Genomic DNA, 16,259 nt, shown 5'->3' with positions numbered 1-16,259 from the left:
CAATACCTGCCATAATGTCCGGTTCCTGTGAAGATTAAATGTTTACCATATGCAAGTTTGTTTCTATGGTAAACGAACTGATAACACATATGACATTTAATGATGCATGGCACATATTCAACACTCAGGAAGTGTTAGTCATTATTGCAAAATAGTCAAAAGTTGAAAATAATTTTACCTGTTTTTGCTTGTAGATAATAATTATGGACAACAAAGACATATATTTATTGAACTTTAAAGGCTGTAATTTTCAACGTTACAGCTTTGATTTTAACTTAATGAAAAATCCAGATGACTTTGAAATTAGAGATGATGATGTCTTTATAATTACATCCCAAATCTGGTAAGTTTGAGGTTTGTGTCACCTGTTTCAGTCTTCACTCTGCTTTGGTAATATACGCGGACAAATGTGCCCGACCACGGTGTTGAGAGAAGCACATCTGACAGTTAGACAACTACTTAGGATCAGAAAAAGTTAAATAAATCTGAAGCTTCTCTCACAGAAGGTCATCAGAAATGCATGTATTGCCGTTTTTGATGGCAGATATGAAAAGCCCAAATACTGAACCAAAAGATTACTGGTAAATCGTGAGCTGTTGGGTTGGCCTGAGAATGGAAGAACATACATTTGAAAACCAACCAAGATTTTTGTTAGCAGCATATCTCAATCAGAATTAATTCTTAATACACTTTCCAATTAACTTTGCATTTCCCTATAACAATGAGCTAATTTTAATCTAAAATAAAATGACCTCAATTTTACATTACAAAAAGATTATTTTTAAAAATTGTACTTTTAAGGACATAGCACATTTATTCCCATTGAAGTAATATTGTATGGACTAGTTAATATGCCTCAATACACAAAAATACAGTGGACTCTAAGTCAATAGGAAAAAAAAATTCCTGATTTTCATGATGATCCAGTGTCTCCCTTTTTCTGCCTACTTTGAAATTTAAGACTGTTTAATCTTCAAAAAGGACCTACTTAAATTATAGAGAACAGAGAAGGAGCTAAAGGATCAATCTGAATTACTATCATGGAATCAGAACAACCACAGCTTTTCAAATTGAAGAAAGAACTGATTCTTCATTTTTATCTTTATTAACTTTAATGTAAAATACAAACAAATAAAATTTGGATGAATTCATTGAGGTCCTTAAAATGGTTAAAAGAAATAAAAATCTCCAAATAATTTTGAGACAGATGGCATTCCCAATGAACTTTTATTAAAAATTAAGTCAGAATTGAAAATAATATTATTTTTACAGGTACCATCTGGACCCAGCAGATATTAAGCTTGATTTATTTTCAGGGACATCGTAACAGAACCTAAAATGTGCAAACACTTTACAAAGCCCTATTGGGAATACAGTCGACACAATTGGGACCACACCAAGAGACCATCGCTTGCCTCTTTTTTTCCTACATCCCATGTTATTTAGCAATGAAGAGCCTCAAGAACAAAAAAGCTAAGGTGTGTCATAGAAGTAACTTATAGACTATTTTATAAAGAGAAATTTTTTTTTCAAATCATTCTCCAGCTCCACTCATCCACATTCTCTCGATTGTTACAACCTTTATGATTTTACACATTAAATACAAATGGAATTATAAACATATAGATAAATTAAGTCACCACAGACATTGTTTGCAGTGTAGTTATATAATATATTGCAAGAATTCTTTTATGTCAGGCCATAAAATTCTATCCTTTTTAATGGTTTAGTAGAATCATATTGTATGGCCATGCAATATTGAATGTATATTGATGGAATAGTAGGTTGCAACAAATGTATATATCACATAAACATTCTTGAAGATCTTTGTACTCTTTTGACCTTGTCAAACATTTGTCTAAAACAGGAATTTTCACTTTAAATTTTCTAAATATTTTAAGAATTGGTAGGCATCATACATTGCCTTCTACAGTATATCAACTTATATTTCATCACATAGCATATAAGAATGCTTTTTTAGTCATGTACTCAGCATTGACTGGAATTATCAGTCTTTGCTGATATGCTAGATATTATCAATTTCATTCTTTGAGTACTGTTTCCGTAGTCTCTCCCTCTAATTCTGCACAAATGGATAGAAGTTTAACATGTGGCAGTTCTTCACTGTTTTAAACTTGACAACTGATATGGTAAATGCTCATCAACTTTATTTTTAAAATGTGAATTCCTCAGTAATTTTTAAATGTTGATGGAATTGATGACAGATACAGATTAATTCAAGGACAATCATTATCATTGCAATATTCCAAAATTCATTATGATATCACTCTTATTTATCAAGTCATCCCTCATTTCTACCAAATGTACTATTGCTGGTCTATGTATGCTTTTTTTCAATATTTTTATCAATTTCCAATTTTTTATTTTTTTAAGACTTTATGAACTTGACATAGTTTCAATGTGTTTTCTGTTTAGATTTTGCTGTTTTAAAGGAAAATGACTTGGTTTTTTTTCTCTAGTATATTTGGCTGCCTTAATTTCTTCTATTATTTTTATTAATTTTTCTTTTATTCTTCAGGATATATATCATCCTAAATTAATAACACCTTTTATTTTCATTTACAGTATGCTTCACAATAAGTGAAAGTCACTCATCATGTCTGACTCTTTGCAACCCCATGGACTGCAGCCTGCCAGGCTCCCCATCCATGGGGTTTTCCAGGCAAGAATTCTCGAGTCGGTTGCCACGCCCTTCTCCAGAGAATCTTCCCAACCCAGGGATCAAACCTGCGTGTCTTGCGTGTCCTGCATTGGCAGGTGTGTCCTTTACCACTGCCATCACCTGGAATACCCCTCCTGTCCTTTATACTAGCATTTTTAGTATTTTTTCTTGTTTTTGTGTTTTGATTTGTTTTAAAATTGCTTTTTTGTGGTACATAAGGTTGAGGATTTTTTTCTATTCTTAGTTGACTTAAAGTTTTACATTCACTTTTGTTTTTGTGCTCTTTAGAAAAGGTCTAATGACATAAAATGCCTTTCGGGGAATTCTGAAGATGCCATGCTCCTGTTCGTTAATTCATAGTGAAATAAAATTCAGTAATATTTACGGATGTTTTATTCCTGGAATAAACATTACTTGCTTATAAAGCTTGTTTTCACATAATGCTGGCCCAAGTGCAGGAGTTTTTATATGCAATTATTTAGAAAATAGCCTTTAATTTTCTATGATTATTTTACCAGTATTTGATTTTTATTGCTGTAATTTTAGTCTTGTCAAATTTCAAGGCTCTTTGTAGTTTTGCTAGATATCAAGCAGATTAAAAGCTATGAATGAACTGAAACAGGAAAGATTTGATTAAAGTATATAATAAATATACATGTGATCAGGTATTTATAATCCTATCAAGTTTATTTATAATCTTACCACATTTTTGTTTTCTCATCAGTTTACTTAAATCAGTTGCCTTTTCTTAAATTGGTATCATATATTTTTTCAAAGCAAATTATCCCCATAACATCTAGATTTCAAAATATAAAAAATTTTTACATCATGAGTTTTTGTGATCTGACCAGAAAAACATCCTTTATTTTCTTAGATATAAAATTTTGCTTTCATATTTAAATCCTTAATCCAACTATAAACGCATTTCAGTCTAGAGTATGAGATATAAATGCATTTTATTTTTTTCTATATGGATAATTATTCTAAAATCATCTATTAAGTAGTTTTTCCTTTTTTCACTGATCTCCAGTGTTTCCTTGACTGTGTATCAAATATCACTTAATGCTTCAGTCAGTCAGTTCAGTTCAGTCGCTCAGTCGTGTCCGACTCTCTGCAACCCCATGAATCACAGCACACCAGGCCTCCCTGTCCGTACCAACTCCCGGAGTTCACTCAAACTCATGTCCATCGAGTCGGTGATGCCATTCAGCCATCTCATTCTCCGTCGTCCCCTTCTCCTCCTGCCCCCAACCTTTCCCAGCATCAGACTCTTTTCCAGTGAGTCAACTCGTCGCATGAGGTGGCCAAAGTATAGGAGTTTCAGCTTTAGCATCAGTCCTTCCAATGAACACCCAGGATTGATCTCCTTTAGAATGGACTGGTTGGCTCTCCTTACAGTCCAAGGGACTCTCAAGAGTCTTCTCCAACACCACAGTTCAAAAGCATCAATTCTTCGGCGATCAGCTTTCTTCACAGTCCAACTCTCACATCCATACATGACCACGGGAAAAACCATTGCCTTGACTAGGCGGACCTTGGTTGGCAAACTAATGTCTCTGCTTTTTAATATACTATCTAGGTTGCTCATAACTTTCCTTCCAAGGAGTAAGCATCTTTTAATTTCATGGCTACAATCAGCATCCACAGTGATTTTGGAGCCCAAAAATATAAAGTCTGTTTGGACACTGTTTCCGCTGTTTCCCCATCTACTTCTCATGAAGTGATGGGACCAGATGCCATGATCTTTGTTTTCTGAATGTTGAGCTTCAAGCCAACCTTTTCACTCTCCTCTTTCACTTTCATCAAGAGGCTTTTGAGTTCCTCTTCACTTTCTGCCATAAGGGTGGTGTCATCTGCATATCTGAGGTTATTGATATTTCTCCCAGCAATCTTGATTCCAGCTTGTGCTTCTTGCAGCCCAGCATTCCTCATGATGTACTCTGCATATTAGTTAAATAAGCAGGGTGACAATATACAACCTTGACCTACTTCTTTTCCTATTTGGAACCAGTCTGTTCCATGTCCAGTTCTAACTGTTGCTTCCTGACCTGCATACAGGTTTCCCAAGAGGCAGGTCAGGTGGTCTGGTATTCCCATCTCTTTCAGAATTTTCCACAGTTTATTGCTTACCAAGAATAAATTGAATATCTCTGCAACATAGTTTGTGATATTAATCAAATGTGAAAATAAATTATTTCACTTTGAGAAATTAGTCTTTTATGGTAGCACATGTAAAATGTCTTCGAAATGAAATTATTTATTCCATAAGTCTTTGTAATAGCAGATACTGGGAATAACCTAAATGTCCATGAGTAGCAAACTGATGAAATGAATTATTCTGCATTCCTGTAATTAAATACTTTGTAGGTGCTAAAAACAAAACCTGTAAGATAACCAAGAACTGTTAAAATTTTTTCATTATTTCCTCTTCAGGTTATTTACATCTACAGAAAGCCTAAGGATGTTTTGGTCTCAGTTTTTCATTTTTCAAATAGGATAGCTATGTTTGAATCTTCAGATAACATAGAACATTTCATGAAAAGATTTATAGAAGGATAGTTCAGTTCAGTCGCTCAGTTGTGTCCAACTCTTTGCGACCCCATGAATTGCAGAACGCCAGGCCTCCCTATCCATCACCAACTCCTGGAGTCTACCCAAACCCATGTCCATCAAGTCAGTGATGCCATCCAGCCATCTTGTCCTCTGTTGTCCCCTTCTCCTCCTGTCCACAATCCTTCCCAGCACCAGAGTCTTTTCCAATGATCAAGTATTCGCATGAGGTGGCCAAAGTATTGAGTTTCAGCTTCAACAGCAATCCTTCCAATGAACACCCAGGACTTACCTCCTTTAAGACGGACTGGTTGGAAATTCGTGCAGTCCACAGGACTCTCAAGAGTCTTTTCCAACACCACAATTCAAAAGCGTCAATTCTTCGGCGCTCAGCTTTCTTCACCGTCCAACTCTCACATCCATACATGACCACAGGAAAACCATAGCCTTGACTAGACGGATTTCGTTGGCAAAGTAAAGTCTCTGCTTTTAAATATGCTATCTAGGTTGGTCATAACTTTCCTTCCAAGGAGAAAGCGTCTTTTAATTTCATGGCTGCAATCAGCATCTGCAGTGATTTTGGAGCCTAAGAAAATAAAGTCTGACACTGTTTCCACTGATTCCCCATCTATTTCCCATGAAGTGATGGGACCAGATGCCATGATCTTCATTTTCTGAATGTTGAGCTTTAAGCCAACTTTTTCACTCTCCTCCTTCACTTTTATCAAGAGGCTTTTTAGTTCCTCTTCACTTTCTGCCATAAGGGTGGTGTCATCTGCATATCTGAGGTTATTGATATTTCTCCCGACAATCTTGATTCCAGCTTGTGCTTCCTCCAGCCCAGCATTCCTCATGATGTACTCTGCATAGAAGTTAAATAAGCAGGGTGACAATATACAGCCTTGACGTACTCCTTTTCCTATTTGGAACTAGTCTGTTGTTCCATGTCCAGTTCTAACTGTTGCTTCCTGACCTGCATACAGGTTTCTCAAAAGGCAAGTCAGGTGGTCTGGTATTCCCATCTCTTGAAGAATTTTCCACAGTTGATTGTGATCCACACAGTCAAAGGCTCTGGCATAGTCAATAAAGCAGAAATAGATGTTTTTCTGGTACTCTCTTGCTTTTTCCATGATCCAGTGGATGCTGGCAATTTGATTTCTGGTGCTTCTGCCTTTTCTAAAACCAGCTTGAACATCTGGAAGTTCCCGGTTCATGTATTGCTGAAGCCTGACTTGGAGAATTTTAAGCATCACTTTATGAGCGTGTGAGATGAGTGCAATTGTGCGGTAGTTTCAGCATTCTTTGGCATTGCCTTTCTTTGGGATTGGAATGAAAACTGACTTTTCAAGTCCTGTGGCCACTGCTGAGTTTTCCAAATTTGCTGGCATATTGAGTGCAGCACTTTCACAGCATCATTTTTCAGGATTTGAAATAGCTCAACTGGAATTCCATCACCTCCACTAGCTTTGTTTGTAGTGATGCTTCTAAGGCCCACTTTACTTCACATTCCAAGATGTCTGGCTCTAGGTGAGTGATCACACCATAGTGATTATCGTGGTCATGAAGATCTTGTTTGTACAGTTCTTCTGTGTATTCTTGCCACCTCTTCTTAATATCTTCTGCTTCTGTTAGGTCCATACCATTTCTGTCCTTTATCGAGCCCATCTTTGCATGAAATGTTCCCTTGGAATCTCTAATTTTCTTGACTAGATCTCTAGTCTTTCCCATTCTGTTATTTTCCTCTATTTCTTTGCGTTGATCACTGAGGAAGGCTTTTTAAAATCTCTCCTTGCTCTTCTCTGGAACTCTGCATTCAGATGCTTATATCTTTCCTTTCCTCCTTTGCTTTTCACTTTCCTTCTTTTCACAGCTATTTGTAAGGCCTCCTCAGACAGCCATTTTGCTCTTTTGCATTTCTTTTCCAGGGGAATGGTCTTGATCCTTGTCTCCTGTAGAACATCATGAACCTCCGTCCATAGTTTATCAGGCACTCTGTCTATCAGATCTAGTCCCTTAAATCTATTGTTCAGTTCCACTGTATAATCATAAGGGATTTTATTTAGGTCATACCTGAATGGTCTAGTGATTTTCCCTACTTTCTTCAATTTAAATCTGAATTTGGCAATAAGCAGTTCATGATCTGATCTGAGCCACAGTCACCTCCCAGTCTTGTTTTTTCTGACTGTATAGAGCTTCTCCATCTTTGGCTGCAAATATAATCAATCTGATTTTGGTGTTGACCGTCTGGTGATGTCCATGTGTAGAGTCTTCTCTTGTGTTGTTGGAAGAGGGTGTTTGCTATGACCAGTGTGTTCTCTTGGCAAAACTCTATTAGCCTTTGCCCTGCTTCATTTCGTGCTCCAAGGCCAAATTTGCCTGTTACTCCAGGTGTTTCCTGACTACCTACTTTTGCATTCCAGTCCCCTATAATGCAAAGGACATCTTTTTTGGGTGTTAGTTCTAAAAGGTCTTGTAGGTCTTCATAGAACTGTTCAACTTCAGCTTCTTCAGCATTACTGGTTGAGGCATAGGCTTGGATTACCTTGATATTGAATCTAGAAGGAAAAGGTAACTCTAAATTTATCAAGGAACATGTTTCGAGACAATGTTGCCATTTAGCCAAATTCTCAAACATAAGAAATAGTTTTAAGAATCACAGAAGACAGAATGTATATAAGTGGTCACTATTGTCTGTCCACTTAATCTGTCACCCAGTGGCTTTCTAATTTCAACAGGACCACTTGGGGATTGTCAAGGTTGCAAGGGGACATTGTTCAAGAAACCATTTTGACCAGATTTTAAAAGAATCAAAGGCAATCTAGTAATCCTTCTAGCTAGATCCAATGCTAGATGCATGTGTTCTAGAATAGCCAATGTTCAGGGTAGGTGTAATTTTCTGTGTTCTGTCATGGTCCTGTAGTAGGCTTTATAAGAAACATGTGGAATATTCATTCCAATTCTGAAGAGGATATATGAGGCTAGAGACTTTTGTAATGTGGAATTGGGGTTCTTAGTCATTTAGTAGATTACATTCCATTTCTGACCCATTACAATGGGTAGCTAAAGTTGTTACCCACAGATCTTAAAATAAACAATAAGAGGGAAAACAAACACACATGTTTTCAGGTAGATGAAGTAGGAAAAGGAAGAGATTTACCTTAAAGAAATGTTTACAGTTCGGTATCCTTATTTCTACAGTCCCACTTTCCTACAGACATAGAGTACCTTGCAAAGGCAAGTTCCTATTAAAATCATGTCATTGTTCCCACAAAACCGTTTTTCAAAGGTAGCATAGATGCCCGGTGTAGGAGCAGTTTTGTCATTCTAAGGACTCCAGAACAGAAAAGAAAGGTGGTCTTCTGTTCTTTGACAGGCGCAACATCCTTACCTTGCTACTTAACAAATTTCCATAGTGTTAAGAAGCCTTTGGTTTGATCATATCAGAGGCTGGTATGAGCACAGACATGCCTTTAATATTCTGTTCTTGATGTATGAGGAGATGAAGAAGGTAAGAGAAGGTTTTTTTTTTTAATTATTTCTTTGAAACCCTTTCTTATCCTGGTTTCCATGAGCCACCTTCTCCTTGATCTTTATACCTAATGACTCCAGTTCTTTATACCTAAATGCTTCTCAAACTTTTTTTTTTATCTAATTCCTGCTCTTCCCTTCCTTACTGCTCTTTCTCAGAGCTCTTTTCTCCCTGTCCACGAACATCAATTAGGATTCCTTACTGACGTGAGAAACCACTAAGGTGTGAATAATTAACCAGAGAAGAATGTGGCCCTGTGCTGCAAGTTCTTTGTGTTTTTTAAAAAGAGAATCTTGAAATATAGTTTTCCTTTGAAACCACATAATGCTTGCATTTGGTATCCAGTCAGTGCTGTTTTAAAACATTGTATAAATCAAACAAAGTACGTTTGAACTTCACCATTTTGTAATCTCTGATTAACATCTTGATTCACAAATGCATTTTTACTGCTTGGATTGTTAAAGTGAGTTAATTTATTTTTCAGTTTATACTGTTTATTATGGGCTTCAGCCATGAAATTCAATATATTGTATTTTATACAATATATACAAAAATAGAGAAATTTATATAGAGTGGGTCTTAAGTACATAAGGGAAATATATACATAAAAATGCAGTAGAAATTATGGAAATATTATATTACTTGAAATCAGGCATTTATTGTCTAAGTTCTGTAAAACCTTATGCTTTCTTTTTTTAAAGCTCATAAAAGAATAAAGTGGAATTATGAATCAAAATTATAGAAATACAGACTTTGTATTTGTCCATATATTTGTCTTTTTTGGAAATCTTTTTATTTTCATAAGGATTTGAGTTACTGTGCTGTGCCTTTCTGTTTCAACTTAGACTCCTTTAACATTTCTTGTAAGGGTAGCCTTACTGGAAACGGACATCTTAAATTTTTGCTTATCTGAGATTGCCTTAATTTCTCTCACATTTTCAAAAGGAGAGTTTTGGTGCACTCAGAATTCTTGGTTGGTAGTTTTTCTCTTTCAGCACTTTTCATGCGTTATGTTCCTTGGCCTGCAAATTAACTGTTAAGAAATCTGATCATTATTTTATTGAGGATACTTTGACAAGTTGCATTGTTTTGCTACTCTCAAGATTCTTTGTCTTTGACATTCAATAATTTGAATATAATACACTGTACTGTAAGTCTCAGGGGGTTTCTCCATCTTTAGGTATAGCCATTTGCTTCCTCAGCTTTAGAGATATTTCAATGATTATTTCTTCAAATGGGTTCTCTGCCCCTTTCTCTTTCTCTCCTATTTTTGACAGTTTCATAATATGAATTATTCTCTCTAGGATGATATCCCCAAAGTCCATTGTATTTACTTTTCTATATTCTACTTTATTTTGATGCTTCAAACTCCATAATTTCAAATGACCTGGCTTTGAATTTTCTGATTCAGAGAAATGTAAATCAAAACCACAATGAGGGACCATCTCATGCCAGTCAGAATGGCTGCTATGCAAAAGTCTACAAGCAATAAATCCTGGAGAGGGTGTGGAGAAAAGGGAACCCTCTTACACTGTTGGTGAGAATGCAAACTAGTACAGCCACTATGGAGAACAGTGTGGAGATTCCTTAAAAAACTGGAAGTAGAAATGCCATACAATCCAGCAATCTCACTCCTGGGCATACACACCGAGAAAACCAGAATTGAAAGAGACACATGTACTCCAATGTTCATCGCAGCACTGTTTATAATAGCCAGGACATGGAAGCAACCTAAATGTCCATCAGCAGGCGAATGGATAAGAAAGCTTTGGTACATATACACAATGGAGTATTACTCAGCCATTGAAAAGAATACATTTGAATCAGTTCTAATGAGGTGGATGAAACTGGAGCCTATTATACAGAGTGAAGTAAGCCAGAAAGAAAAACACACCAATACAGTGTACTAACACATATATATGGAATTTAGAAAGATGGTTACAATAACCCTGTATATGAGACAGCAAAAGAGACACACATGTATAGAACAGTCTTTTGGACTCTGTGGGAGAGGGTGAGGGTGGGATGATTTGGGAGAATGGCACTGAAACATGTATATTACCATATGTGAAATGAATCACCAGTCCAGGTTCAATGCATGATACAGGATGCTCGGGGCTGGTGCACTGGGATGATCCAGAGGGATGGGATGGGGAGGGAGGTGGGAGGGAGGTTCAGGATGGGGAACTCATGTACACCTGGGGCAGATTCATGTCAATGCATGCAAAACCAGTACGATATTGTAAAGTAATTAGCCTCCAAGTAAAATAAATACATTTATATTAAAAAAATTTTCTGATTCATTCTTCTGACTATTCAAGACTTCTGTTGAACTCCTCTCAATTTCAACAAATACATTTATCTTATTGGTTGAGACTTTAGCTGAGTTCTGTTTCAGAGTTACTCTCTCACCATAAGTCTTTGTACTCAACTCCTAGCCCTGGCTATACTGTTATTATTCTGTTCACTTGCACCATCACCTGGAACAGTTTGACACATAGTAGGTACTTTCAAGGAGAAGGCAATGGCAACCCACTCCAGTAGTCTAGCCTGGAAAATCCTATGGGTGGAGGGGCCTGGTAGGCTGCAGTTGAGTCGGACACTACTGAGCTTCACTTTCACTTTTCACTTTCATGCATTGGAGAAGGAAATGGCAACCTACTCCAGTGTTCTTGCCTGGAGAATCCCAGGGACGGGGGAGCCTGGTGGGCTGCCGTCTATGGGGTTGCACAGAGTCAGACACGACTGAAGCAACTTAGCAGCAGCAGCAGCAGCAGCAGCAAGTACTTTCAAAATATTTGCTGAGTGAACACAGATAAAATGAAATGTCACTTTAATCACTCAGTCATATCTGACTCTTTGCGACCCCAGGGACTGCAGCACTCCAGGCTTCCCTGTCCATCACCAACTCCTGGAGCTTACTCAAATTCATGTCCATTGAGTTGGTGATGCCATCCAACCAGCTCATCTTCTGTTGTCCCCTTCTCCTCCTGCCTTCAATCTTTCTCAGCATCAGGGTTTTTTCCAATGAGTCAGTTCTTCACATCATGTGGCCAAAATGAAATGTAAGAACTCCTAAAATGCAACCATATAAGCACTCTAGCAGTAGACAAGTCAAGACTAATTTGCCAAGAAGGGATAAGTCACCTCTCATGGTCCAAATCAAAATTACTATACAGCTTAAGCACTTACATTTTTCATCCCCATAATGATATTTAGCTGTGACATAAGTCTTCTTTCTTATAATTTGCATAATTTTCATACCCTTAGGATCTCAGAAGTTCTGTGTTAAAATTATGTGCATTTCTGGGGAAAGAACTGAATCAGGAAGCTGTGGATGATGTTTTCAGGCCACATTTGAGAATATGAAGTATGACCCAGTAGCAAGTTGCTGCTGCTGCTGCTAAGTCACTTCAGTCGTGTCCGACTCTGTGCGACCCCGTAGACGGCAGCCCACCAGGCTCCCCCATCCCTGAGATTCTCCAGGCAAGAACACTGGAATGGGTTGCCATTTCCTTCTCCAATGCATGAAAGTGAAAAGTGAATGTGAAGTCGCTCAGTTGTGTCCGACTCTTAGCAACCCCATGGACTGTAGCCTACCAGGCTCCTCCGTCCATGGGATTCTCCAGGTAAGAACTGGAGTGGGTTGCCATTGCCTTCTCCGAGTAGCAAGTTATGAAACTATAATAAACCAACATTGTTTGTCAAGAAAAGAAGGCCATTTCCTTCGAAAAGGTGAAGTTTAGCCATGAATGATTGTCTTGGACTATGGTACAAGTGAACCACAGTGTAGTCTTTGGGTTTCCTTCCAGAGTTTCCAAAAATGGTGTCCCTTTTGCCTTCTTCTCTTACCTAGTTAGTTGTATTTCCATGATTTCTGCTTCTTGTCGTATAAGAAACTACATTATGTTTTCCTGGAAGGAATCTGATAAATATCCTAGAATTGTAAGTTCTTCTACCTGATACTTGAAAATCTACCAATGCCTAGCACAGTGCCTGGCACAAAGTGGTAGTTCATTTAGTGTTCATTTAATGTGAAACTCTTTCGCCTCATTAACAAGACCACAGAACTGATGATGTAGTGATGACTGTACTGTTGTCCATCACAGGCTGCTTTTACATCTCCAAAATTTATCCTGAACCTCCCCCTAGGAAAAGTTAATAACACAAATGACTTTCTTTCACTATTGAGAGGGGCTATTAGATATCTCTTATTATACCAAAATCTCATATCATAAAATTTATAAAAACATCTCATTTATCTGACCTTTGGTGATTTGAGTTTGCAGAATAAATGAATTCTTCATATAACAAATAAATTGGAATACATGAAAGGTTATATGCATCTACGTCCAGTAGCAATAAACACTGGCTTTGTATTTCTCTAAGTTAGTATTTCTTTCACTTAATCTGAGGTATAATTTTCCCCTTTCTCTTGAAAAATAAGAACTGGTAACTAAAGACTTTACCAATCTTCACTGTTTTTGTTTGTGTTTTCAGTTTATTTGGAGTTTCATTTGTTTATATTTCCATGTTTTTTAAAAATCATTTTCTTTTATTGCTACTCCTCCTATCAGCTGCTGTTTGTCATCAGAAATCAGTATCTCTGTAAGTTTAGTTTAAGGCTATATCACATCTAAACTGGGTAAAGGTGTAATAATTTTAGCTTTGCCATTATAAATGTATAACCTTATTAAAATCTCCATGTGAAAATGCATGTCCTCATTGCTAAATATTAGCTGACTGATCTTATGGAAATTTTAAGTACTTCTGTAATGTACAATAACCAGTGTTAGCCTGGAACAAAACAGTCATCAATTTATAGTAACTTTCTTTTTTTCCCAGGTAGTTGAAGGCATATTGTTTATATGTAGTTATAGATTGCTGGGAGAAATATCAATAACCTCAGATGTGCAGATGACACCACCCTTACGGCAGAAAGTGAAGAGGAACTCAAAAGCCTCTTGAGGAAAGAGGCTTGAAAGAGGAGAGTGAAAAGGTTGGCTTGAAGCTCAACATTCAGAAAACAAAGATCATGGCATCTGGTCTCATCACTTCTTGGGAAATAGATGGGAAAACAGTGGAAACAGTGTCAGACTTTATTTTTGGGGGCTCCAAAATCACTGCGGATGCTGATTGCAGCCATGAAATTAAAAGATGCTTACTCCTTGGAAGGAAAGTTATGACCAGCCTAGATAGCATATTAAAAAGCAGAGACATTACTTTGCCAACCAAGGTCCTTCTAGTCAAGGCTATGGTTTTTCCTGGGGTCATGTATGGATGTGAGAGTTGGACTGTGAAGAAAGCTGATTGCCAAAGAATTGATGCTTTTGAACTGTGGTGTTGGAGAAGACTCTTGAGAGTCCCTTGGACTGCAAGGAGATCCAACCAGTCCATTCTAAAGGAGATGGATCCTGGGTGTTCACTGGAAGGACTGATGCTAAAGCTGAAACTCCAATACTTTGGCCACCTCATGCGACGAGTTGACTCACTGGAAAAGACTCTGATGCTGGGAAGGATTGGGGGCGGGAGGAGAAGGGACAACAGAGAATGAGATGGCTGGATGGCATCACCGACTCTGTGGACATGAGTTTGAGTGAACTCCAGGAGTTGGTGATGGACAGGGAGGCCTGGCGTGCTGTGATTCATGGGGTTGCAAAGTGTCGGTCACGACTGAGTGACTGAACTGAACTGAACTGAACTGATAATATAAATACAATGGTAAGTTTGTTCACATGCTTCCATAAAGCGGGTGAGTCATGACTTTGTGGAGGCATAACTGGGAACTTGGCAAAGAAAAAAGTAAAAGAGGAAAAATAACGTTTTTTCCAAAACTAAGTTATCATGTTTTCCCATCCTTAAAACTTCACTGAAGCAGTTTCTTTGCTGTCCATCCCAGGTACTGTTCAGTTCAGTCACTCAGTCATGTCTGACTGTTTGTGACCCCATGAATCGCAGCACATCAGGCCTCCCTGTCCATCATCAACTCCCGGTGATATACATATATCATATAGATATATGTATATGAGTAACTGATTCACTGTGTTATATAGCAGAAATGAACACAACTTTGTAAATCAACTATTGTTGTTGTTGTTCAGCTGCCCATTTGTGTCTGACTCTTTGCGACCCTATGGACTGCAGCACGCTAGGCCTCCCTGTCCCTTACCATCTCCTGAAGTTTGTCCAAGTTCATGTCCATGACATTGGTGATGCCATCAAGCCACCAGCATCAGGCACTTTCCAATGAGTTGGCTGTTCACATCACATGACCAAACTACTGGAGCTTCAGCTTTAGCATCAGTTCTTTCAATGAGTATTCAGGGTTGATTTCTCTTAAAATTAACTATACCTCTATATAAATTTATTTTAAAAAATTAAAAAATAAATTAACACATTTTTTCAAATAAAGAGAATTTACCCAGCATTATTTATTGAATATTGTATCATTTTCTTACAAATTATAATAGACTTCATTATCTTGTAAATAATTTTATGTATATGATTTGATTCTTGTATAATGATGCATTGATAAACTTTTTACAGAAAATTGACATTTTAACATAAATTTATCGCTCTCATAAAGAATCCTATTGGAATTTTGTTATTGGTTTAAATTGTAATTTAATAAGTGACACCTTTACAAATTGAGTATTTCCATTCAGAAATACTGCACTTACCATTTATTTCTGTTTTCTTTCAGGTCAGTTGGTAAAGAACACTGCTCTTATAAAAGTTTTGCTCCTTTCTTGTTAAATTTATTCCTAAACCTATATAGATACTTTTTGTAGCTACTGTAAGTAGAATACTGTTTTAGCTACATTTTCTAACTGCTTTTTGTTGCTCCTGATTTTTGCTGGCTCCTTGAGAATCTGGGTTCCTGGAAGTTAATCAGGCTGAGGGGGAAGCGATGCAGTTTGTGTAAGGTCCACAGTAGAGCAGGTGCTGCACCTCCAACCTCAGATTCTGCATCCACTGATGCTGGGCTCCATGGATTGTAGCCCACCAGACTCCTCTGTCCCTGGGGATTCTTTAGGCAAGAATACTGGAGTGGGTTGCCGTGCCCTCCTCCAAGGGATCTTCCCAACTCAGGGGCTGAACCCAGATCTCCTGCATTGCAGGCGGGTTCTTTACCATCTGAAGCATCAGGGAAGCCTGCACCTACTGGTACTCCTCTGCTAATTTGTGATCAACTTAGGGTTCCTGGCTGCTTCACTTGCTTTTATTTCAATTTGCTCATAACTCTGTTTATCTTTCCCAAGAAACATATATGATTTTCCTTCCTAAGTTCTTACTTTAAACAAGGATGGAATGAGTCCTGCTTCTTGCATCAGAAGGTTTCTGATTTTCCAGGTCTCCTCCTGGTTTTACCTCCTGCCTTTCTGAACTTCTCTGTTGGAAGGACTCAGAGCTGCCACACACGGACTGAGGAAAGGATATACGTCTCCAGAGAAATATTGCATTTTTTATCCTTTATTCTTTTCCAACAAAGGTTTG

The 16,259-nt window shown here is 37.6% G+C and overlaps 1 pseudogene; it reads left to right on the top strand.

The window, feature by feature from the left end:
* Positions 1 to 203: 203 nt before the first annotated feature.
* LOC129560776 (amine sulfotransferase-like) overlaps positions 204 to 16,259 on the top strand; it is an 87,229-nt pseudogene continuing 71,173 nt past the window's right edge.

Source organism: Moschus berezovskii, chromosome 10 (assembly GCF_049115385.1).
Source record: "Moschus berezovskii isolate FMDL1 chromosome 10, NW_MosBer_1.0, whole genome shotgun sequence".
Taxonomy (NCBI): domain Eukaryota; kingdom Metazoa; phylum Chordata; class Mammalia; order Artiodactyla; family Moschidae; genus Moschus; species Moschus berezovskii.
Note: the sequence above shows the minus strand (reverse complement) of the source record. Positions and strands in the feature narration are given on the sequence as shown.